The 24035-nt window shown below is 39.3% G+C and overlaps 1 protein-coding gene across 1 annotated transcript in view; it reads left to right on the top strand.

The window, feature by feature from the left end:
- Window positions 1–24035, top strand: part of LOC124140221 — a 48938-nt gene that overhangs the window by 21935 nt on the left and 2968 nt on the right. The gene's annotated exons all lie outside the window — the stretch shown is intronic.

Here is a 24035-nt window from a genome sequence, read left to right on the forward strand (position 1 = left end):
CCACCAATGCCACTTTATTAGGATCTCTATTCGAAAGTACGCTTGCTATAGTTTAGATATCAACTCTATTTTGGATATAGTACATGTAGTTTAATATTGGTTGCACATATCCAATAGAAGTGTTTATCATATAATGGGTAGGTTTCTCGGCAGGATAAAGCCAACGGATAAAAACGATATCCGTTGGGGTCATATGCGGATAGAGATGCAAATATCAAAGGTCACGTAGGGACTACTTTCACTGATTATAAACAAACACGGCGTCGCACTCGTCATTCGGCGATCGAGTCAGAATTAACCATCCGGAATCTGGATAAACTACAGAGATAATTGCTATCATTATCAAAAGAACAGTCTAATATACTGAAAATCGGTGTCTAACTGTGACGTAGCTAAGGCATTTTATAAGTTTTGGCAACTTTGGAGATATACATTTCGAAACAATTTGGCGAGGGCACGAGACCTAGCCAAGCGGGATCAGTAGCCATATCTGTGCTTGTAGACCTCTGCGGCTTGAAACCTCCTCCACAAATTAAAATAGTTGGATTTGGCGGAAATATGTTTGAAATTTTACCTTGTTTCGTTTTGTCGCTGTGTGTACATCTGACAACACTTCCTATCGTTATGACAGGACAGACCGACTGTCAACAACATCTGACCGTGGCCGTGACGTCTCATAGACTAGGGTTAGAGTAGTTTCCCTTTGACAAAGGGCAGTTACTCTAGCGGACAGACCGATGGATTGTCGCGAAAGACAATTAAAAACAATTGTTGTTTTTGCGTATATGTTGCTTCGCCACTGTATAAGAAACATATTTCAGTTGGAACTATATTGGCTACTCTCACTGTCCGACTGACACATCACTTACCCTGTGACGTAATAAATATTAATGCGCGCATTCCAGGAAAACTCGCAATGTTTCGGTAATGTTTGTGAGTGAGGGAAAGCGATTTTGAAGCACATAATTAAAGAATGACATTATATGATAAAGAGGTTATCACGCTTGTGTGTTTGGGGATGGTAAATATTCTGTATTAGGAATAAACACTATGTATTTAGCTCGCCAAGGCTCGCTAAATACAATGTTTATTCCTAATGCAGGATATTTACCATCCCCAAACACACTCGCGTGATAACCTCTATCTATACAACATCTGTTGATTTACACACTTGTTTGTAGTTTCCTTACAGTTACATAATATATTTATCCACCGTCACCGATTCAAAGGCCTGTTCATAATTTATGCATCTTTCTTTGTATCCTTGGTCAAGGTAAGTTGGTGATTTGGCATTTTCATCTTTAACGAAACAATTCTGAAATGTGGATAAAAAGTTCTATAACAACGTAATATCAAGTTCGCAGCACTTTGCTGTAAATGATGAATTGTTTTCCACGTACAGATATCCAGATATCCTGTGATTCATTTTTGTTCTGCAAATGTCGTTCTGTGCTTGGAATCCAGATTGGATGGTCCCTTGAAACTCCTGAAATGAATGTACTAATGTAATGTATGTATAACTAAAAGAGACAAAATAAAAGGCAAACCTGTTGGTAGCTATAGCATCGAGTACAACCATTGTATTCAGTACATCAGTACATCAGTACATAAAATTAGATCAGATTGCAATCATAAACTGCAGCACTGTCCAGAACCTTGTCATAGCCAATTATTGACTTCCTTCTTGAGGCCTTGGTTGACCTACATTTATCTGCGGAAATCCTGTGTGTTCTTCTTCACTACTTATCAAGTTGACCGCCTCCGTGGTCTAGTGGTAGAGCGTCCGCCCGGAGAGCGGAAGGTCCGGGGTTCGATCCCGGGCCGCGTCATACAAAAAAGACGTTAAAAGATTGTACTTGTTTTTACCCTGTCTGGCGCTCGGCATTAAGGGGCTAAAACAAGGACTGGTTGGCTCGGAGTCAGTATACTGTGTCTGAGTGGGGTATTCATGTTAAACTGCGGCATGGTATCTCAGTGAGCTAGCACTATAAATCGGCATCAGTCCGGACTAGTACAAGCAGCCACACACACACATACACGTGCATGCACGTCGCTATATAAGTGCAATAATCTTGGACGCGACGTTAAACCCAATTTCACCTCACCTCACCTTACTTATCAAGTTGTCTCTCTAAAAGCTGCTATCATGATTTCATTGATGTACCAAGTAGTAAGCGCAATCGTCTAGTTAATTGGTGGACATGTACATTGTGACCGTGCTTTTCTCCCACATTAAGCTTTATATATATATACAGTAAACTACGGTTATAACGAACACGCTTATAACGAACTGACGGATATAACGAACTTACTTTTTTGGTCCCGACTATTTGCTGTAGTTATGCTGTATATATGCTTATAACGAACTACGGTTATAACGAACTAAAATTGGTAGTCCCTTTGAGTTCGTTATAACCGTACTTTACTGTATGATAAAACTGGATCACTGCACATCTTCCTTTAATGTATTCATGTCTATGTTTCACGAATATTCCCCTAGATTTTTCGAGTACACATGTGATTAAGCATTTTGATCAATCATTATGCTATTTATAACCATGTCAAGCCATCTCATAGACTTGATGGTCTATCTCTACAACCTGTTGAATACTTATGATATGTTATGATTTTCAAATGTTTGTGTATGATGTTTTTTATTAAATAATAGGGTCAACCGACCCATTGTCAGCATTTACACTGAGGTCAAATTGAAACACTAATGCCATTTTCCACTTTTCAATCACTGATAGTAGTAGTAGTAGTAGTAGTAGTAGTAGTAGTAGTAGTAGTAGTAGAAGTCTCGTTTTCATGCCACCTCCGTCCGATCACACTGATATCTCGCCGTAGCCTGTGAACAGACAATCGCGCAGTGCATGATTAGCCATCTGTTTTGGTTCAACAGCATGTTCGCTTAATCAATAAGAAGCTAGTCATTGTGAAGGACAATATGATAGGTACGACGTCCAGGGCGGTCGCATTCATATAATCATTGACTATCTAACTTCGAAAGAGGCTTAAAGCTCCTGTCGGCGTCGCCAACTTGATTGCTTCGCTGAAGTCATCATTGCAGTGTCTGGCACTCTGGCGTGTGGTGGATGTTTTGCGCGAAACAAACAGTTTGACGAATCGGCCGATTTTTTTGTATGTGAAGATTCACAGTGATGTGTGGACCTTCCTATTTCTAACCTATTTCCGACGCAGTGAACACAAGCAGGAGCTTTATTTGCGGTCCAACTCGACCAGATCAGGCTGGAGGAACATTGGGCCATTGTTAAGATAATTGCAAGGATAACTTGCTCAAATCAGTCAGGATGGCACTGAGGATTCGTAAAGGTAGATTGTTGTCCTGGTGGGATGTTCAGGGTCGTTAGTTTATCACTAATGGTTCATTTATCTATCAGCTTTATGAATCATGAATTCTTAGAGCATGGTACATTACCATACACATGATGGCGACCCGTGAAGATCCGGGGTAGAATAGGTCTTCAGTAACCAATGCTTGCAGGAAAAGACGACTATGCTTGTCGTAAGGGGCGACTAGTGGGATCGGGTGGTCAAACTCGCTGATGTGTCAGAGGTTGATGTGTAATATTTGGCAGGATGACGGTATATCATTAAGCAGCACATTACATTTTGTCATAATTATAATCTGCCGTCGTGTTTGTTTTTTTGCGTTTTTTTGGTTTGTGGTTTAACGCTGCACTCAGCAATATTCCAGCTATATGACAGCGGTCTGTAAGTAATCGAGTCTGGACCAGAGAATCCAGTGATTAATATCATGAGCATCGATCCACGCAATTGGGATCGATGACATGTATGAACCAAGTCAGCGAGCCTGAAAACCCGATCCCGTTAGTCGCCTTTTACGACAAGCATAGTCACCTTTTACGGCAAGCATGGGTTGCTGAAGACCTATTCTACCCCGGAATCTTCACGGGTAGACAAGGTAAGGATATCATCTGTGGAACGTGCTCAGCCCCACGTTGGGCGCCAATGTAGCGGCTATAAAATTTTCAAGTCCCGTGATGGGATTCGAACCACGGACGCCGCACTCAGCAATATTCCAGCTATATGACGGCGGTCTGTGAATAATCGAGTCTGGACCAGACAATCCAGTGATTAAAATCATAAGCATCGATCCACGCAATTGGGATCGATGACATGTATCAACCAAGTAAGCAAGCCTGACCACACGATCCCGTTAGTCGCCTTTTACGACAAGCATAGTAGCATTTACGGCAAGCATGGGTTGCTGAAGACCAATTCTACTGTAAACAAATTTGAATGAAGGTGAGTTTGCTTACAACCTTTTGTTCACAAACACCGTATGCTTCATTCATATTTTAGTCAATTCCATATATGACTAGATGTCTAGTCAACTAAAGTCTATCCAGTTTATCCTGGAGACGGTCGAATTGCTCGTGCCCATCGTGTGCGGACTTCGATGTTCATTTCTTATGTTTTTCACTTTATATATAAATTAATATAGTGCAAACTTCACTGCTGAGTATAATTTTACAAACTTTAATTGACATAAGTTACAATTATTATGTTATAGGTCACAATTGCCACATACATGTTTGGCTGCTGTCTATATAATACCATCCGCTAATACTCCACTATGAAATAAATCATATATATCGATTCTAGACCCATAAATTTTACGTTTATAGATAGTCCTATTGAATGTTTGTCAAACATAATCTTCCTAGTTAATACTTTGGTTTGTGAGTCATATGTACCGGTTGTGCACATATAATCTTATAATCACGCCAACTGCACAGTAAGTAAGCGTGGTCGTGGTCGACTGGGGATTATTGTGGTTAAATGGGTACATTTAGGAACGTAGTGGGTGGGTTAGTTTGAGGGGAGTTGAACAGATTTGGTGCCGAGACCAGGATCGCGTTATATTTTTCAATTTCTAGTTACAGTCTGCTTCTGAATACTAAATTAAAATTCAAGTGAAAGTATGACTGAAGGTTCAGGTTTGAATTGGTCAGTTTTGTCCGAGAACCCTGATTATCGATTGTTTGGTCACTCTTTACCATGACGGCATCATGGCGGGTGGCCGTTCTGTTCATTTTAGTAAACCAGAAATACCACAGGATAGGTTGAGGGTAGATTTTCCGAGTCCCAGAGGTTTTGATAGTGCAATGCATTTTAAAATACAGGGGGCATAGTTTTGTCAGAATTTGAGAAGACTAGGGTTTCTCATCGGAAAGTTAGACCTGACAAATTTGACGGGACATCATCTGATTGGCAGGATGATTTTGACCAAGTAGCTTCATGGAATGGGTAGACCGAGTATGAAAAGGCTCAACAACTTAGTATGTGTTTGAGAGGCGCAGCACAAAAACTTTTGAGTAATCTTACGTTAGGACAACTCAATGGTACATTGAGTCAGTGTTTCAATCCAGTAGAACGTAATGTAGCCTGTAGAAGTGAATTCCGAAATTGTCGACAAGGTCGCGATGAAACCGTTTCAGATTATGGGTATCAGCTCCGTAGATTAGCAAATTTAGCTTACCCATCTTATTCATCACTAGAGGTACATTTAAGTGATCAGTTCTTAACTGGCCTGCATAGCTTTGACATGAGGAAACATGTCACATCTGTACAAACACTAGAAAATGCTATTTCATACGCCATGGAGTTTGAAGCTGTCGATGGTGGCAGGAAAAAGAAACCTGAAACTTTAGACAGGGATGGTAGCAGGAATCAATCAAACTGTTCAATCAGTTGGTGGTACTGGGGTGACACTTGAGGCAGTCGCCAAGTTGATAGATGATCGCTTGGAAAGGTTCAAGCGTAGCTCACGTAGTGTTAGGCCCAGTATCTGCTATGTCTGCCAGGTCATTTTCGTGATAGGCGTTGTCCTGTTGAAACAGCTCCCTCTAGCGGTCAGTGATTGGAAAAGGGTGAGTTTGAAGAATTTGATTCATGTAGCAATTAGCTGTCAAATTTACCCGAACCACAACCAAGTCTGGTCTTGTGGTGTAGGATATGGCCCCCAACACCAAGACACTACCGCCACCGAAATTGTCGAATTCACATACACAATGTGGGGCAACGATAAACACGCCGATGAAGAAGAAATCGTGATTCATCGCTAAACCACACTCGTCTCCAGGCACCAACGCAAGCGTCGCTGTCGATGCATCTGTTGCAAAACAGGGACGATAACTGGTCTTCTGGGTCGGATTCCAGCCTCGCGAAGATGGTTCCTGACAGTCTGGTCCGAAATCATCCTCAAACCAGGGATGCGTCCTGAAGTCTCCGCAGCTGTGGCATTGCGATGACGTAGGTGGATAAGTCGAATGTTGCGATCCTGTGCATGGGTGGTAAATCTTGGTCGGCCGGTTCTCGGACGGTCTGCAGTGGAATTGAACCGTGTGTATCGGTCCCAAAGGTGGCAAATTGTGCTGTGGTGGACGTTGAAGTGGCGTGCAACAGAAGACTGTGATTCCCCTCTTTCGATACGTCCTATGGCGATGTTCCGATCGGCAGCGTTGTCTCAGCATTTTCGAACTGAAAATACAAATTATTGGCTTATGCTTGCCTTTTTATAGCCGCTACCACGAGTTATGAATGCCATTACTTTCATGTGCACTTTGTTTTACTGTTTTCCTCCATGACATTTTTGAACAAGTGTTAAAACAATGTCACTTAAGCATTGCAAATCGACAATGGCTGTGTTTTGAGGCCACCCACATTTTACAATAACATACATCCAATTTATATACCGGATTTTTTGTGTAGTCAGGTTCAATGAACCTGTGCGTTTCTTTTTTTTGAAGAGTGTATATGGATAAACAACTTCTTCATTACAATAAGAAGCGACGTTTCAGTGTAGGTTATTACACCGTTATCAAGAAAGGAACATAAAGTGCTTGCTAACGGTGTTAGAACCTACACCGAAACGTCGCTCCTAATTGTAATAAAGAAGTTGTTCATCCATATATCTTATCCTTTCATAGTACTCCAACTTCCAAATGACTCTCAAAGAAGTTACTCGAGAAGTTAGACCACGTGAAGTTTTCGATTTTATGTTGTCTACATGTACATATTACAACAATGTGGACATGCTATGCATTTTTCAAATTTTGTAAATTCGTTCATGAGATTGTACATATTGCTTCAAATAGTATGCAAAATAAGCAAATTTTGCAAATATAGAGTCACGGGCTTCTACAGCTCGCGTGACTCATGGAGTAATAATTTGAAGGCACTTGAACTTTTTTGGTACAAATAGCTACACTGAGTTAAAGAAAATTGGTCCAAATGATTCCGTGAGTAAGAAATAGTGGTAGTTTTGATAATATCTCCAAATCTAAACATAATATTAAATACTCGACTCTCTGCATAGTGTCGGTTTTCATTTTGCTTTGATAACTACAGCAGCATGCAAGAGTCGTGGAGTGCAGAAAGGATCTGCTGTTGCATTAAGTGTTTGAGAGGTCACCTTCTGCCTAAGCAATTTCAGCTGACCTCTTTGGGACTTATGTGTGTTAGTAGGGTACACATTTCTATTGTGAGTTTGGTATTGACATTCTTTCTGTTTTTGTATTGATATGATTTCTATTTTCTTATATTGATACAATTTCATTTTTATCCTTGGCTGCTCTGTTTATATAGGTTCAAGTGGCTGTCCATCTCTCAGAAATAGAGTTAGTTTGGCCTTCGCTATTGCATCTCTTGGCTTTAGGAGATCTATGACAGATAACGGATCTAACTGCAGTTCTTGTTTTAACCTACCCTGGGCTGGGGCGCGGTCTTGACATTTTTGCAACACTTGATCAATGGATTCAGCCTGATTGCAAGATGAACAAATCTTGTCATAGTGCTTTTTGTGACCGAGTCTGAGGCGTGAGATGGCAATTTCAATTTTCCTTTCATTTGAGTTTGAGTTGGGCTTTTGTTGGATCTTGCGTTGAATTTTGTATAGCCATCTGTCGATCGTACTTGCATCCCACTGGGCTTGCCATCTTTGGGCTATAGAGGCTTCGATTTTACTTTTTACCTCTAGTTTGCTAAAGGGAATAGGCTGTATCTCCGCTTTGTCTAGACCTAGCTTCGCCAGTGAGTCTGTTTTTTCATTTCCATGAATATCTATTTGAGGGGGGATCCAACACAGCTCCACCTGTTGCCCTTGGTCCGATAGTTTTGTATATTCGTATGGAATATTGTTGACTGTGTTTGGCCTGGTGTTTGAGTTTCTGCCGCGGATGGCCTGAAGTGCATTTAGCGAGTCTGATAGGACGACTGCCTTTGCTTCGGGAAGTTCCGGAATGAGTTTGAGTGTATGATGAATTGCCTCCAATTCAGCCGTGAATACTGACTGACCATCAGGCAAGCGAACTGAATGTGCTTGGGGTTTGGAGCAGTGGATATGGATCCCGTAACCAGCACTGTTGTTGATAGGATTCTTGGATCCATCAGTGTATATATGGGCCCAGCTGTCCCAGGTAGTTTGAATTTTAGTGATAGCTACTGATCGGAGTAGGGTTGGGTTTTCTTTGTCAGTGACTGCTGATGTTAAAGCAGGAGTTGTCCAGGGATGGTGTAACCCTTTGTAGTGACTTTCTGGAGGCTGAATGGCATCACATTTGTGACTTCGGATGAGTTCACGTACTAATATCGCAGATGGCTTGAGTGAGGGATTTTTCCGAGCCAGGGCTTCATCTCGAGTGTTTTTGTCTTGCCATATCTTTTTAACCAAAGGGTTTGATGTTCGTCCCCAGAACGATAATATTGCCTGCTCTCTTCTTAGTTTCAATGGGAGTTCTCCCGTTTCTTGTTGTAGTGCTTCTTGTGAAGTGCCTGTTGCTGCGCCTGTGGCCAGCATTAGGACTTTGTATTGTATTCTGTCGAGACGGCTCAAGATGCTGAGTATTTGATGCTGAGTGAAAGGCCTCACAACCATAGTCTTTTTTTTATCTGAAAAGTGATTTGTAGAGGTCCAGCTGAGTGTCCCTCTATGTGTCCCAGGATGTGCCTGAAATTGCCCGTAATACGTTCAGGTCTTTTTGACATCTGTTTTCCACATATTCTATATGTTTGCGCCAAGTGAGGTGTTGATCAATGATCACCCCAACAAATATTGCGGATTTTTCGAACCTGATTTGTTTGCCTTTTATGGAGACACGGGGTATCATAGCATCTTTTCCCCTGGCGTTTGGATAGGACTCCAACAGTTATTTTCACTTAAAGGGTAAACCCCCATTTATTGCACCATTGATCTACTCCGTCCAGGGCTGACTGGAGGTTTTTTGTGATTTGAGCTTTACCCATATTGCTCAATCATCAGCGAATTTAGAAGTTTGTGTAGGAGAGTTGACATGATCAAAAAGATCATTGATCATATTGTTAAACATGATTGGGTTTATAATGCTGCCTTGGTGCGTGCCATTGTCCAGTGCCATAGGATCAGATTGATTGTTCCCCATTTTAACTGATAGCAACCTGTCTTGCAGGAAGCTGTCTATGAACTTTGCCATGTTTACTTCTACTCCATTTTGTGCTAGTTTTGTGAGGAGTCCGTCAAAACATACAATTTTAAAGGCTTTGCTGATGTCCAGAAATACTGTGGCTAGGTATTGTCTGTTAAATTGCGCTTTTTTTATTTAATTTTCCAGTCTTAGAATATGATCTAGACACGAGTGTCCCTTCCATAAGCCGCTTTGGTCAGGTTTGATGTGGTTGCCAGTTTCAGGGTGATGCATGTGCCTTTTCGTTACCATGGCTTCCATAGCTTTGCACATGTTTGAGGTGAGTGAGATCAGTCGATAAGAGTTTGGTGGGGCTTCATCTTCCCCGTGCTTTAGAAGCGGGATAACTGCAGGATGTTTCCATGCTTTTGGGACTTCTCCTTTGGACCATATCATGTTATACAACTCAGTGAGTAAGCTTTTGGTTTGATCAGGTAGGTTTTTCAATACCTCGTAGCTGGTTGTGTCAAGACCAGGTGCTTTGCCTTTTCTATGTTGTATTGCATCATCAAACTCTGCCACAGTAAATGGTATATTGTATACCAGATGCTTGCTTTGCGGCCGTTGAGATATCTTAGGCATAAGCAATTTGTTCCTGTTTGAATTCTTTGCTGCAGTTTGATTAGTGAATTTTGTACACATTAAACTAAATAACTAATGGAAAAGAAATGTCGTAAAATATCCTTACAAAGGCAAGTCAACTGTTCACCTGAAGAAAACTAGGGAGCATGTGGAACAAGTCAAGATAGGGAATTGCATGGGACATCATTTTTGTCGCTGATGCGTCAAATTTGGACATATCCTCCACAACTTAAACAACTTTTGATCAAGAGTTGTATGGCGTTGAATAGATCTACCCCTGTTTATCGGAATCGGACATGAGGTGGTCAACGGATATGCCCGACTCTCCTCAAATGATACTCGTCACCAATTCCTATCGCAGTCATGCGTCCTGTCAAGGAAGCTTCGGTGTTGTCTTCTCTCGCATGTTGTTTTGTTCATACCTATAAATATTCGTGATTTCGGCAAAACGTTTTTATTCCATTGGTATTTATCGTGTGTTCAAGGACTTGTTAATCAAAACAAAAAGAAAACATTTAAATTATGAATTGCAAATTGCTTAGGCAACGTATGAATTTGCTATAATAATGTTGGTGATTACATTATCGAGCCATGGTTTTCACGTTGGCTCGGAACCCATGAAGAATTTACGGACCCATGCTTGCCGTAAAAGGCGACTATGCTTGTCGTGATGGGCGACTAACGGGATCGGGTGGTCAGGCTTGCTGACTGGGTTGATGCACATATGATTCTAACACGTGCCATTTAAATTCTGGAAACCCAATAGTCCAGAAGCTCTACGGTCTTTGCCCAGTCTCGGTCAAAGGTATTTACAAAATTAAACATGCTGTTTTCATGGGAACATACCAAGGAAGAAAAAATGAAAACAAATTTGTTCAAAAACTCAATATTTTCACTATGTCGCCCATGGGCGAAGATTGGCCCATGGGTAGGCCAATGGGCAGGCGCATGGGCGAGAATATGTTCCTTTACTTAAAAATCATGTTTTTGTTTCGCAAATACATATATGTATATCTTTCAAGAATCATGACACAACACTTAACTCATTCTAACTTAATTCAACGATTTTATAGCGATATTGAAATATTTCGCCCATGGGCGAGAAAAAGGTTTGGCCCATGGGCGAGAATATGTTCCTTTACTCAAAACTCATGTTTTTGTTTCGCAAATACATAAATATATTTCTTTCAAGTATCATGACACAAAACTTAACACATTTTAACTTAATTCAACGATTTTATAGCGATATTGAAATATTTCGCCAATGGGCGAGAAAAAGGTTTGGCCGAATATTTTCCTTTACTCAAAAGTCATGTTTTTGTTTCGCAAATACATAACTGTATATCTTACAAGTATCATGACACAAAACGTAACTCAGTTTAACTAATTCAACGATTTTATAGCGATATTGAAATATTTCGCCCATGAGCGAGAATATGTTCCTTTATTCAAAACTCATGTTTTTGTTTCGCAAATACATATATGTATATCTTTCAAGAATCATGACACAACACTTAACTCATTTTAACTTAATTCAACGATTTTATAGCGATATTGAAATATTTCGCCAATGGGCGAGAAAAAGGTTTGGCCCATGGGCGAGAATATGTTCCTTTACTCAAAACTCATGTTTTTGTTTCGCAAATACATAAATATATTTTTGTCAAGTATCATGACACAAAACTTAACTCATTTTAACTTAATTCAACGATTTTATAGCGATATTGAAATATTTCGCCCATGGGCGAGTAAAAGGTTTGGATATTTTCCTTTGCTCAACAGTTTTAGTTTCGCAAATACATTAAGGGATTATAAGCATGACACATGATTCAACTCATTTTAACCTAATTCAACTAATATTTGGCGTTATTAAAATATTTCGCCCATGTTTTCGTCAGTCCATTTAAAGAATTAACTAATTGTGTACAAAGTATATTGTATCATGTGAAATATACTTTATATAATATCATTACATTACTATTTAAAAAGGGCCTTTGGTTGGATGTTTCCTTTGCAGAAGTTTTACAGTTTTCACGTTTTTTACATATTGCAACGATCTTTAATGAACCCGGCCTTACCTCTCAAAACGTTTTGACAGTTTATCATACGAATTCATGCGCGTGTACACCAATTCATTGGCGTTATTTTCGAACGAATTAAAGTTTAGTTTGTTTCTTTTACATTTCCCATTTTATGTCCCGTTGATACATCACACTGGGAAGTTAAGTGACACTAGATATGCAATATACAGGTACACGTGCGCGTATATTAATTGGGGAAAAAACCCGATTCGTCTTTCATTGCATAACGTCTGGCTGAATATCTCACATTCTAACGAAATCTCGAAATAATTATCTAATTATATGCGGTGCAATGTTTACAGGCCATTGAGGAAAACTTGAGTGAATATTATGACACTAAAGCAACTTTTAAATGCATTGTCACTTTTGGTATGAAAATGGTTACAGTTCAGAAAAAACAACAGCCTTCTTATGATAATTTTCATATTCTCATTAGTACGTTGTAACCTATTACAGTGTCGGCCTTATTTACATCACCACGCGTGAATAAACAGTTATGCAGGTGTTGCTATGGGCAAATACCTAGCCTCTATATGTATAATTTTTTGTGGATACGTGTATTACATATTTTCGTTGATATGTGGATATATTAAGCACAAAGACAAACAAATGTTTATGAAAGATGAATTAGTACCTTGATATATTCAACGAGATGTGTATCATCGTTTAATGGGTCATTCAATAAAAGTATGTTTGGAGGAGATATCAAAGGAGCCGCCCAATATACACAGTGTCGTCCGGTGAACTACCACCCCACCCTGTCCGTAAGAGTTATGTAATCGGTACACAAATATATTTGATGCGGTGTCAGTGTGGAAGGAGTTTGAATTACGTCCACCACTGGCCACAGAAATCCTCAAAGTATAGTAACAATCAACAAGGTCAATGCCGTACTAATTACCTAGTGACGCACGTAACAACGACTGTCAATCTGTCTGCTACAGCTACCATACCATCATCCCTAGGCCTGTCACAACTGGCATATTAACGGCTTATTCAAAATATTAATTGTAGAAACGTCGTTAAGAGACTAACGTAAGTCGTATACAGTCCTCATATTTGATTAAAAAAAAGAGTAAATACGTCAATTGGGAATTCAACTGGATGTTACCTTCCTTATATCAGCTAACAGCCCTGTTTGTGAAAATATGTACTAGACATAAGATTTAAAGACTAATAAAATCAATTGTAAGACCGCATAGACCATAAAACCGAATTAAATATGTCTTGGTATCATCTCTTGTGTATTAGATGATGGTAATGACCTGAAATGTTTTAACGTTAGATTAGGAAGGAGAAACATTAAAGTGTTTTATAATACTTGGGAACATGAGCAATAAGATGTAGTAGCATAAACATGCATGGAATGGAATAGGGAAAATGGTGAAAACAAATTGAAATAGATTTTAATAAAACATTATTGTACTAAATAACTTGCAAAAGCGGTGCCCAAAATTGTTTGACCGTGTTATGTGTGTTGAAGACTGACGACTAGCAAGTAATTGTCATGTTGTACGCATGGTTATATACAAATTCAGATATACGACCGGTATAAAACTGAGAACTGATATGCCAAGTATAACCTGCATTCACACACGGAAGCAACATACTTGTGTGTATGCCCTCTCCTCTGAAAAATGTATCACTAAAGTATTTGCATTGTAATAAATATAGTAATAATAAAACTTGGTAAATTTGGTAGGTCGCCGACAGATATGATTTACAGTTATTTTACACCTTTGATTGATACGGATTACGTACATATAGTCTAGTCACTGTCTCTAATGTATCTGCTTAGAAATTAGAAATTTCAAATGTCCTGTTATAGCACTGTTCCTAAAATAAGGCAGTTTCTTTTATCAGGTATAAATAGTTGATTCGTCTTGTCACGCAGTCATTTTTACTTGATCGAATGGTTTCCACGAAAAATTCCGGCAGCGAGTTTTGTATTTTATTATATACATGTATTGTTAATTGTAGAAGATGCTTACATCACTGTATCTCAGAACGCAAAACTGATAACATTCAAACATGTAATTAGTACACAGTTAATTGTTACAGAAGAAGAAGAAGAATAAAATATTGTATTAAGGTGTCGCATGATATACATACATAAGGACAAACAGTTAAAAACAATTATTGCATATCTTCCGGCCGATACACACCAAATATCTCATAAGTACAAATGTAAGGCATTGCCTAAAAGTCGGGCCGGGCCGGGCCAAGACGGGCCAAAGTGTTATTGGCTAATTACTTCATTATCGGCGATCATACCTACATATTATTGATGCAACATACACACATGACATTAGTGAACAATCACCAACCAAAACCGTGCAACATAATTAGGTATTTCGGAGTAAATCGCTTGAAAACCAGAAAGTGGAGCTGTGTGTAAGCGTCGCTGATCTAGGTAACATGTAAAAGAGCAATTGTTAAACGAAATAAGATTTGAAGCGTATCAAATACTTCTAGCTATAGCGATACAAATTTCCATCTGTCGGCATAGTGTTTATATTTATAGGATAGTACTATATCTATGTAAATACCACTTAATAATGTCACTGTTCATCGTGTATAAAGCAGACTCGTTGGTTAAAGGTAGACCTCTTCTCCCCATACTCTGAACAGTCTCACAAGTGTTCGGTCCGACTTGGCCCGGGCTGTCAAAATCAACTTCAACCTCACAGATGTAACATGAAATGTATTTACATCTATAGATCAGTGTTATATCTACCTATATACCACTTTATAATGCCATAGTGTACCGCATTTAAAGAAAACTGAACCGTTAAAGTCAAACACTTTTACTGTATTATCTTAAGAAAATCTCAGTCAGAAGTGTTGGGTCCGACTTGGCCCAAAATATCAAAATCAACTTAAACCTCACAGATGTAACATGAAATGGGTTCACATCTATCGATTAGTATTTTATCTACCTATATACCACTCTATAGTGTCTCAGATCGCGGTATTTAAAGAAAACAAGGTGCTCAAAGTGAAGCCCTTTTCCCTCTACATTCTCAACATAGTCTCTTATCAGAAGTGTTTGGCATGTGTTGGGTCCGACTTGGCCCGGGCTGTCAAAATCAACTTTAAACACACTGATGTATCGTCAATGTGTTTACATCTGTAGCTTAGTATTTTATCTACCTATGTACCACTTTATAATGTCACAGTACATCGTATTTAAAGAAATCAAGGTGCTCAAAGTGAAGCCCTTTCCCCTCTACATTCTCAACATAGTCTCTATCAAAAGTGTTTGGCTTGTGGTGGGTCCGACTTGGCCCGGGCTGTCAAAATCAACTTTAAACACACTGATGTATCATCAATGTAGAGGGAAAAGGGCTTCACTTTGAGCACCAAGTTTTCTTTACATACCGCGATCTGAAACACTATAAAGTGGTATATAGGTAGATATTATATTATTTTCTCTTGGAACATCTATAAGATGTACAGCTACATGTATTTACCAAAAGAAAGAATCTACGTTTTTACTTCATTAAATAAACATTCACTCATTGAACATCTTCAACAGTTTTGCCCATGTTGAGATCCACTGAAATGGTTAGTTCACTTGTTACATTTATACAGAAGAGAACGATATTTGTGATTAAATATGATTGTGGATACATTTACCTTGGCTATATTTTAAAATTCAACAATAACTTGCGTGTGGTTTGTTTGGAAGCATAAAATCAACTATTGTTTGTAAAAAACATTTGTGTGTGTTAATATATATGTTTCTTTAAAGGAAGAGGTGTTTGAATAAATAATTATTTGTGTCTTCACAAACTCCTATCATGTAATTATATTTTCCTGAATAACATGTTGTTGGCATATAAAATAAATGTCCCTGTTCACCTATGTAGAAAGTCAATAAGCGAAATTAAACTGAGTAACAGACTGTGTATAATAGATCCATAGAAATGCGATTGCATAGACGATCAATTCAGAATACAACAGGTGTAAGGTGTGGCTAATTGAAATGTATCTCGATGACTAATTGAAATGGATTTCGCAGGTAATAATAAATAAACATTGTGACAGAAAAACAAGTGAAGGATTGAGTTGAATTTTATTTTTGCGAAAAAGGTCCGTGGTTTCTGTGGATGAAACTAAGTTTGACAATGTTGCAAATGATCACTTTCTTTGACTTCATTACGGATTCCTCAACCTGTATCGAGGAGAATTGTTTACAGTTAAGTAAAATTCTAATTAAGATTTCTTTAAGCTGTCACGGTTGCAAATTCAAACATGGTGCACAGTTCTATTGTAAAGTCAGATTGGGAGTTCGAGATGGCGCTATGTATTTTTATCTCGAATTTGAAATAAGCGGTTAAATTTATATGTTTTGTTTGTTTGTTATTTTTGTTTAACGCCACACTCAGCAATATGCCAGCTATATGACGGAGGTCATGCAAATAATCAAGTCTGGACCTGACAATCCAGTGATTGACATCACGAGCATCAATCCACACAATTGGGATAATATGACATGCATCCAATCAACCAAGTCAGCGAGCCTGACAACCAACCCGATCCCGTTAGTCGCCTCTAACGACAACCATAGTCACCTTTTAATACAAGCATTGGTTGCTGAAGATCTGTTCTAACCCTGATCTTCACAGGTCCAAATCTATATGTATTTTTATGGGGAGGCGGTCGTGATCGGAGAATAGGTTCGAGAGTTCGGTACACACATTCGTAGTAAATATCTCTCATGTGGTTGATGATAGGGATTTTGTCATGTTTTGAAGAAATGTCATCACTGTCATGATTTTGATGGTACACAAAACGTAAGCTTTACCTCGAACATGCTATTTCCGGTCACAAAATATATGCTTTACCTTTTACTGATTTTTGTATTAATAACATTACAACGTTTCTCAAGGTTACAGACTCCAAGTATTCATTAAAGTTCATTTTAAGCACCTAAAATTGACAACTAACACCCTGATCACAAAACTCCTAACAATTTTTACTAAAAATAGATACGAAAACTTTTGCTGAACTCGAGATTTGAATGACTGACAAATACGTACTTTCTTGTGTTCTCATACATGAAACAGCAGTGAAAACATGATCTAACATGGCTTAATGTGGAATGTGTCTAGGATTGTAAACTGTCCATATTATTCCAAATTGTATGCATACACATGTGTCATGTCTTTATTTGGTTTTGTGTCTCTACCCGCTAACATATGTGGCAAGATACACCTTCCAGGATAGTGGACGATGTGGACACTGACGTAAATTTCTACAACATGTCCAAACATTCCCAAACAGACAGAATCATATGCTCTCTGAAAGCCAATCCAGCACATCATTGTTGTTGTTGTCGTTGTCGTTTTTGTCGTCTACGTCATCATTATCCTTCAAGGATAGTGGACGGTATGGACACTGGAATATTTCGAATATTTAGAAATGTGTGCATTTTAATTAATCTAAACACTATTTTAAGCGTCAGGAAATGGGATTTTTCTTGTCATGAATGGCGAGTATAACAACTTGGGAAGCCAGCTTGACATTTCGTTAGTACGGTCCTCATACTGTCTTTGCCTTGTTTCTCCTGAATCTCATTAGTTTCAAAAGAAACAGATAAATCGGCCATACAATGGTTTCCTTGGATTTATCAAAAAGGACCATATCAGGTTTGTTCGCTTGGATACGTCTGTTTCTGTATGTGGGCGTTTTCCAAAGAATTTTATATGTAATTATCATTTCGCACGACGCCCTCTGCATATTCTGGGTCGCACCATTGATGGTCTCGGAGTCAAAACCACACATTACGGTAACAAGAGGATCGAACCATGCCAAAGATACTGTGTTTGTGTCAAGCTGGACATCAACTTTGAGACAAAATCACACATTGACGTTTTCGAGTTGCAAGTGACTGGTTCTGGGTCGATTTGATATGGCACTTCGCTTGATTGACACTCATTTCTGTACCGTCCAGCACCACCAACAAAATAAACATTAACATTGATATTCAGTACTGCGTCAATGGGTCGTTTAGGAAAATCCATGACATGCTTCACAAGAGGATCTTCAGATAAATAAATATGTGCAATAGTGCACGATTAAATTCAATCATGAAAGGCCTCCTTGTTAATCACACCATAGACGTTAAAATATGGTGATCATCCTCATCATAAACAACTATCATCATCATTATCATTATAATGTTTATGTTCCCGATATACCACTTTATAATGTCACAGTACATCGTATTTAAAGAAAACAAGGTATAGATATAAAAACATTTGATGATACATCTGTGAGTTTTAAGTTGATTTTGACAGCCAACACAAGCCAAACACTTTTGATAGAGACTATGTTGAGAATGTAGAGGGGAAAGGGCTTCACTTTGAGCACCTTGATTTTTTTAAATACGATGTACTGTGACATAATAAAGTGGTATATAGGTAGATAAAATACTAAGCTACAGATGTAAACACATTGACGATACATGTGTGTGTTTAAAGTTGATTTTGACAGCCCGGGCCAAGTCGGACCCAACACATGCCAAACACTTCTGATAAGAGACTATGTTGAGAATGTAGAGGGAAAAGGGCTTCACTTTGAGCACCTTGTTTTCTTTAAATACCGCGATCTGAGACACTATAGAGTGGTATATAGGTAGATAAAATACTAATCGATAGATGTGAACCCATTTCATGTTACATCTGTGAGGTTTAAGTTGATTTTGATATTTTGGGCCAAGTGGAACCCAACACTTCTGACTGAGATTTTCTTAAGATAATACAGTAAAAGTGTTTGTCTTTAACGGTTCAGTTTTCTTTAAATGCGGTACACTATGGCATTATAAAGTGGTATATAGGTAGATATAACACTGATCTATAGATGTAAATACATTTGATGATACATCTGTGTGTTTAAAGTTGATTTTGACAGCCCGGGCCAAGTCGGACCCACCACAAGCGAAACACTTCTGATGAGAGACTATGTTGAGAATGTAGAGGGAAAAGGGCTTCACTTTGAGCACCTTGTTTTCTTTAAATACGATGTACTGTGACATTATAAAGTGGTATATAGGTGGATATAATACTAAACTACAGATGTAAATACATTTGATGATACATCTATGTGTTTAAAGTTGATTTTGACAGCCAACACAAGCCAAACTCTTTTGATAGAGACTATGTTGAGAATGTAGAGGGAAAAGGGCTTCACTTTGAGAACCTTGTTTTCTTTAAATACAGCGACTTGAGACACTATAAAGTGGTATATAGGTAGGTATAATGCTAGTCTATAGATGTAAACACATTTGATGAAACATTTGTGTGTTTAAAATTGGTTTTGACAGCCCGGGCCAAACCGGACCCAACACTTCTGACAGAGATTTTCTTAAGTAAATACAGTAAAAGTATTTGACTTTAACGGATCAGTTTTCTTTAAATGCGATGTACTGTGACATTATAAAGTGGTATATAGGTAGATATAATACTAGTCTATGGATGTAAACACATTTGATGATGCATCTGTCTGTTTAATGTTGATTGTGACATCCCAGGCCATGTCGGAGCAAACACAAGCCAAACACTTTTGAGAGAGACTATGTTGAGAATGTAGAGGGAAAGTGGCTTCACTTTGAGCACCCTGTTTTCTTTAACTACCGCAATATGAGACAATAAAGTGGTATAAAATTAGATATAATACTAGTCTTTAGATATTAAGAATGTTTAGTAATTTTAGAAGTGCTAGGACAGTTATTAACAAGTGTCGTGTCAGCCCTATGACATTCGCGAATATCCACTTCCAGTAAACATCCTGTGTTGGTTTAACATGAAATAGTAAAGGTTAATTAGGGATGCCCAACACGTTAATTAATGAAAGAAGAGTAGTCAAAACACTATCGTTTCCTGCCCAGGACATCACACCCCTACACGCTAAGGTCGGTGAGAAACATTCTCATCAAAGAAAACACACAGTCAAGACACTGACTTTTCTACGAAGACTCACGGTATGTAGTCATAATTATCAGTATATTACATTGTTGAAGATGCACTTTGATTCAACGAACATGGAAGAGCTAACAAGACTAGCTCAAATAGTAGGCAAAAATGGGATAATCCTTGGTGATTTTAATGCCGACAGCCCTCTTTGGGAAGACAGGAATGATTCATGCAAATACGGCAAAATGGTAGAGAAATGGGTTGAGGACGACAATCTCATAACTCTGAACAACGGCAGTCACACACGTTATGACCAAGTCCACAACACATGGAGTTCAATTGATCTCACAATTGCCACCAAAAACCTCGCCTCACATTGCCAATGGCAAGTCCATGACGACACTTGGGGAAGCGATCACCTTCCTATACTCACCTACATAGGCAGCCCACCACAATTAGAGGAACAGCCCAATCCTCAGCCCACGTGGGACTATGCAAAGGCTGATTGGCCTAAATTCAGGAAGGAATGTATATCATTCAAGTCCTCGGAAGTCGCCTCGGATAATCCTGATCTTTTTTGCCAAAATCTCACCTCAGCAATTATTGCCGCAGCTGAAAAAACAATTCCAAAAAAGACCACAAAACTGGCAAAACTCCGGTACCATGGTGGAACAGGGAAATAGCAAAAGCTAGGAGAGTGAGAGAGAAAGCCCTAAATAGGTCAAAAGGGATGAATCAGCCTTCGCCAGACAACTGATAGACGATTCTAAAAAAGAGTCATGGCAGACCTTCTGCAAATCCCTAAGTGAGAAAACAAATGCTAAAACAGTCTGGACACGCAATACACGCAATCAGAGGTAAACGTAAACCCACAAAAATTCCCAAGTTAGCCAACGCCCATACAGTCAAAGAAAAGGCCAACATTCTAGCTGAGCACTTCTCATCTGTCAGCAGCAACACAAATTGCAGCGAAGAATTCAAACAGGAAAAAATGCTTATGCTTAAGATCTCAAAACGACCGCAAAGCAAGCACTTGCTATACAATATACCATTTACTGTGACAGAGTTTGATGATGCGATACAACATAGAAAAGGCACAGCACCTGGTCTTGACACAACCAGCTAGGAGATATTGAAAAACCTACCTGATCAAACCAAAGGCTTACTCACTGAGTTGTATAACACGATATGGTCCAAAGGAGAAGTCCCAAAAGCATGGAAACATCCTGCAGTTATCCCGCTGCTAAAGCAAGGGAAAGACGAAGCCCTACCAAACTCTTATCGACCGATCTCACTCACCTCAAACATGTGCAAAGCCATGGCAGCCATGGTTACGAAAAGGCTCATGCATCACCCTGAAACTGGCAACCACATAAAACCTGACCAAAGTGGCTTACGGAAGGGACACTCGTGTCTAGATCATATTCTAAGAATGGAAAATGAAATAAAAAAAGCGCAATTAAACAGACAATACCTAGACGCAGTATTTCTGGACTTCAGCAAAGCCTTCGACATGGTCTGGCATGACGGACTCCTCTCAAAACTAGCACAAAATGGAGTAGAAGGGAACATGGCAAACTTCATAGACAGCTTCCTGCAAGACAGGTTGCTATCAGTTAAAATGGGGAACAATCGATCTGATCCTATGGCACTAGACAATGGCACGCCACAAGGCAGCATTATAAACCCAACCCTGTTCAATATCATGATCAACGATCTTTTTGACCATGTCAACTCTCCTACCCAAACTTCTAAATTCGCTGATGACGGAGCAATATGGGTAAAGCACAGAGATATTTCACAAATCAGAAAAAAACCCAATGGTGCAATAAATGGGGATTCACTCTTTCAAGTGAAAAAACTGTTGGAGTTCTATTCAAACGCCAGGGGATAGATGCTATGATACCCCGTGTCTCCATAAAAGGCAAACCTATCGAATTCGAAAAATCTACAATATTTCTTGGGGTGATCATTGATCAACACCTCACTTGGCGCAAACATATAGAATATGTGGAAAACAGATGTCAAAAAGACCTGATTGTATTACGGGCAATTTCAGGCACATCTTGGGGCACATCGAGGGACACTCAGCTGCACCTCTACAAATCTCTTATCAGATCAAAAATTGACTATGGTTGTGAGGCTTTTCATTCAGCATCAAATACTGTCTTGAGGCGCCCAGACAGAATACAATACAAAGCCCTAATGCTGGCCACAGGCGCAGCAACAGGCACCTCACTAGAAGCACTACAAGTAGAAACGGGAGAATTCCCATTGAAAATAAGAAGAGAACAGGCAATATTATCGTTCTGGGGACGAACATCAAACCCTTAAAAAGATATGGCAAGACAGAAACACTCGAGATGAAGCCCTGGCTCGGAAAAATCCCTCACTCAAGCCATCTGCGATATTAGTACGTGAACTCATCCGAAGTCATAAATGTGATGCCATTCAGCCTCCAGAAAGTCACTACAAAGGGTTACACCATCCCTGGACAACTCCCAAAGTTGACACTGCTTTAACATCAGAAGTCACTAAAAAAGAAAACCCAACCCTACTACGATCAGTAGCTATCACTAAAATTCAAACTACCTTGGACAGCTGGGCCCATATATACACTGATGGATCCAAGAATCCTATCAACAACAGTGCTGGTTACGGGATCCATATCCACAGCTCCAAACCCCAAGCACATTCAGTTCGCTTGCCTGATGGTCAGTCAGTATTCACGGCTGAATTGGAGGCAATTCATCATGCACTCAAACTCATTCTGCAAAGGCAGTCGTCCTATCAGACTCGCTAAGTGCACTTCAGGCCATCAGTGGCAGAAACTCAAACTCCAGGCCAAACACAGTCAACAATATTCTATACGAATATACAAAACTATTGGACCAAGGGCAACAGGTGGAGCTGTGTTGGATCCCCTCTCACATAGATATTCATGCAAATGAAAAAGCAGACTCACTGGCAAAGCTAGCTCTAGAAAAAGCGGATATACAGCCTATTCCCTTTAGTAAACTAGAGATAAAAAGCAAGAGGCAGAAAGATGGCAAGCCCAATGGGATGCAAGTAAGATCGGCAGATGGCTAAACAAAATTCAACCCGAGGTCCAACAAAAGCCAAACTCATACTCAAATGAAAGGAAAATTGGAATTGCTATCTCACGCCTCAGACTCGGTCACAAAAAGCACTATGACAAGGTTTGTTCATCTTGCAATCAGGCTGAAACCATTGATCACGTGTTACTAGAATGTCAAGACCATGCCCAAGCCCGGGCTAGGTTAAAACAAGAATTACAGTTAGATCCGCTATCTGTCATAGATCTCCTAAAGCCAAGAGATGCATTAGCGAAGGCCAAACTAACTCTATTTCTGAGAGATGGACAGCTACTCGAACGTATATAAACAGAGCAGCCAAGGATAGAAATGAAACCATATCAATATAAGAAAATAGAAATCATATCAATACAAAAACAGAAATTATGTGAACACCAAACTCACAATAGATAGGTGTACCCTACTCACACACAGGAGTCCCAAAGTGGGACAGGTCAGCAGAAATGCCTAGGCAGAAGGCGACCTCCTAAACACTTTATGCAACAACAACAACAACACTTTGATTCAAACTCAATGAAATGAGAAAAACTATACGTTTGTCGAGATTTGAAATCTGCCTAGATATGCACGTTTCGTTTTATTATTCTGCAATCCATTTTGAGTATTACCCGCTGGCCCGCCCAGCCTGACTTTTAGGCAATCCCCAAATGTTACATATAATTTCCTGCATATTCCTTTTTTAACAAAGAGCCTACATGTATACTGAAATCGGTGTCTGTAGTGTTTACAGTACTATGTTAACACCGACTCTGGTTATTGTCTGGTTATCATGGGTATTGTCCGTATCCTCCGGATTCAAACAACGGATGTGTATCCGGTTTATTATTAGCTGCGGACATGCGCAGAAGG

This window comes from Haliotis rufescens, unplaced genomic scaffold (assembly GCF_023055435.1).
Source record: "Haliotis rufescens isolate VD_foot unplaced genomic scaffold, xgHalRufe1.0.p SCAF_15, whole genome shotgun sequence".
Taxonomy (NCBI): Eukaryota; Metazoa; Mollusca; class Gastropoda; order Lepetellida; family Haliotidae; genus Haliotis; species Haliotis rufescens.